Below are 3,529 nucleotides of genomic sequence, written 5' to 3' on the forward strand. Positions count from 1 at the left end.
TGTCAACAATTTCTAGGGCCTAGAAAATTTCTCCTTTTCGTGATTATTAAAAATTAAGCCAACACTAAGCAAGTTAAAATTGTGTGCATCCATGCAGGGATACGGCATGGTCACTCTAGCGTCCACTCTACTCCAGCAAAGCTCCTTGCCGGCTGGCGACATCCATACCTCTTCCGGCCCTTCGTCGCTACAGGTGGCCTTCTTCTATGCCTCGCTCTACCCAAGGTTTTGGTTACCGAATGAGGCATTTTTACCGAGGGGGACTGGTAAACGCGGTTACCATGGTTACCGAGAAATACCGAGAATATTTCGAACGAATTTTATAGTTGAATTTTGAATTCAAATAAGTTAATAAACGAATATTTGAACCAAAGACCTCTTAAAACAGGAACTACGTTGCTACCAACACGCCAGAACCAACTCTCATGACATTAATTAGATCCTACGTACTTTACTACAAATCGAGTGTTTAAATTCAAATAATTCAAAAAACTGGTATTTTTTGCTTGGTACGTGGATTTACCGAGGGGCACGGAAATACGCGGTAACCACGGGAAATCTCGAAATTTCGACCGGTAACCAAAACCTTGGCTCTACCTAATCGCCCTGGCGCAGGGCGCCGACAAGCCGTGCGCTTTGGCTTTCGCAGCCGACCAATTTGATCCCGAGCACCCCAAAGAGCGTGCATCCCGTAGCTCCCTTTTAACTGGTGGTTCTTCTCGATGGCCGTTGGCATCTCCATCTCCGTCGCCGTCGTCAGCTACATCCAGGAGAACGTTGGTTGGGGAATCGGCTTCGGCATGCTTTGCGCCATCATGGTTTGTACCTTCATCGTATTCCTCTCTGGCACCCCCACCTATCGCTTCTGCGTTCCCACCACCGATGTTGAGAGTCCTTTCGCCCGCCTCGGTCGTAGCCTTGGCACACTCATCAAGAGCTCAAGCTTCCCCTTCAGTACAAATGGACACCAAGATGAGGATGTTGTGGCCAAGTCCGAGGAGGCGCGAAGCATGCTCCGTTTGTTGCCGATCTGGGCGGCATGCCTGGCGTATGGGGTTGCGTACGCGCAAATCATGACGCTATTCAACAAGCAGGGTCGCACCCTGGACCGTCGCGTCTTCGGAGGCCTTGAGCTACCGCCGGCCGCTCTTCAGACACTGGGGCCAGCGAGCATCCTGTTGTTCGTCCCCATCTATGATCGTTTGCTGGTGCCGGCACTAGGGCGTCTTACTGGCAAGGCATCGGGGCTGACGCTCCTGCAGCGCATGGGCACGGGCATGGCGGTGTCAATGGGAGCGATCATCGCAGCGGCGCTGGTGGAGGGCCAACGACTAGAGACGGCATGGGAGCACGGCTGGTGGACGATGCTGGGGCGACGGTATCGATGAGCTGGGCATGCCTGGTGCCGCAATACGTGATGATGGGGATGGCAGACGTGCTGGCGATGGTGGGCATGCAGGAGTTCTTCTACGACCAGATGCCCCGCGAGCTGCGCAGCCTCGGCCTGGCGCTCTACTTCAGCGTCATGGGCATCGGCGGGTTCATCAGCAGCGCCCTCATCTCCTTCATCGACCGTGTTACTAGAAGTGGCGGTGGTGATGGTTGGTTTGCTGACAACCTCAACCGCGCCCACCTCGACTACTTCTACTGGCTGCTCGCCGGACTCTCAGCCGCTGAGCTCGTGCTTTTCCTTTGGCTCGCCAGCTCCTACGCCTATAACAAGAGCCACAAGAGGATTCAGCACTGAATGATCACCGGGACAATTTGAGGTTGTGTAAAAAAATGGTCTATGTTGTTCAGTAGTAGGTACTCCCTCCGTTTCAAAATAGATGACGCAACTTTGTACTCCCTCTATCCAGAAATACTTGTCGGAGAAATGGATGTATCTAGACATATTTTAGTTCTAGATACATCCATTTTTATCCATTTCTTCGACAAATATTTCCGGACGGAGGGAGTACTAACTTTGGTAGGGAGTAGGAAACAAGAATCTTTTAGTACTTCCTCCGTCCAGAAATACTTGTCAGAGAAATGCATAAAAATGAATGTATCTAAAACTAAAATACATCTAGATACATCAATTCTTCCGGCGAGTATTTCCGAACGGAGGGAGTATTATATAAACAGATTGCATTTGTAATTGCCAATATTATAAAAAAGGTGAGCCGAATGGAAATTAATGGCTTGCTGCTACCTACCACGAGCTCGCTTGAGTGTCCAATGCATCATAGAACGCGGTGGCGATCCACCTGGCTGACAGGTGCTGTCACGGTACTACGACTGTTTATTCTTATAAGGGCTGCTCTGTTTATTTACTGGATCCTGAATCGCTGTCTACTGTACTGAGGACAAATCAATCTTGTGTTCTTGTGTCCAACCACGTCGTGATTGAGTATACTGCACTCAGTGTGTACAGTAACCACGTCGTGATTAAGTAGGTAGGCAAGCAAATCAAGGTTACTGTTTCCGTCTGAAACAAAGGCCAAACAACACATCGGATATTCAGAATGGCCTTCACGAGTTACTGTTTCCATTGGTGTGTACCTTATGGTTATTTTACTTGTATAAATAATTGAGGGGCAGCAAAAAGAAATTTATAAAATGAGGGGCAGCATGTATGGGTAACCTGCAATTATTGTATTCTTAGGCAAGATATAATATTTATTCTTAGATGTAACAGATTGCTGGTATTCACGAGTGAGTAGTATGGCGCACCAACCGGAGAGAGGGCTGCCAAATACAGAACTCATAGCCCTAATATCTTTGCTTGTCCTGATACTGGAGCTTCCCCCCTCTGGAAAGGGATTCTTTGAGCGGTAAAAGCTGCTAAGGTAGGTTTCTCGTGGAAGGTTAGCAATGGTAGGAGTGTTAGATTTTGGGAAGATCAGTGGATCGACAATACCACACTTGCTACCAGCTATTGGGAGTTATATAACATTGCCAATCCCATCAACGTTTCTATCAGCGAGGTTTGGGATGGTACACACCTGAAAATCACCTTCAGGAGGTGCTTTACCTAGACCATGTTTGCTGCTTGGAACGAACTTTTTAGCTTAGTCAAGAACATTGTTTTGAATGATAGTGATGATACTATTATTTGGAACTTTGGCTCTAAAGGGATTTACACAGTTAAATCCTTTTATAAATTTGTGAACTTTAGAGGAGTGCTCCCAGACAACATTACTATGGTCTTGAAAGCTAATAGCGCTCAGAGGATCTAGATTTTCAGCACTGATTGTTCAGCGGGACCATTCGAAGTTGTGTAAAAAGAAATGGTCACAATGTTAAGTAGGTAGGAAACAAGAAATTTAAGTAGTATTAAACAGATTGCATTTGTAATTGTAATAAATGTTATAAAAAGAAGTGTGACGAATGGGAATTGATGGACTCTTCTCTCTTCTTTTTTTTTCTTTTTCTTTTGCGCATGGAAATTTATGGACTTTAGCTTGCTGCTACCTACCACGAGCTTGCTTGAGTGTCGAATGCATCATAGAGCGGTGGCGATCCACCTGGCTGACAGGTGCTGTCA

General features: G+C 46.9%; 1 pseudogene; it reads left to right on the forward strand.

The window, feature by feature from the left end:
* Positions 1 to 52: 52 nt before the first annotated feature.
* Positions 53 to 1,991, forward strand: LOC119344767 (annotated as a pseudogene).
* Positions 1,992 to 3,529: the final 1,538 nt, after the last annotated feature.

Source organism: Triticum dicoccoides, unplaced genomic scaffold, assembly GCF_002162155.2.
Source record: "Triticum dicoccoides isolate Atlit2015 ecotype Zavitan unplaced genomic scaffold, WEW_v2.0 scaffold184240, whole genome shotgun sequence".
NCBI lineage: Eukaryota > Viridiplantae > Streptophyta > Magnoliopsida > Poales > Poaceae > Triticum > Triticum dicoccoides.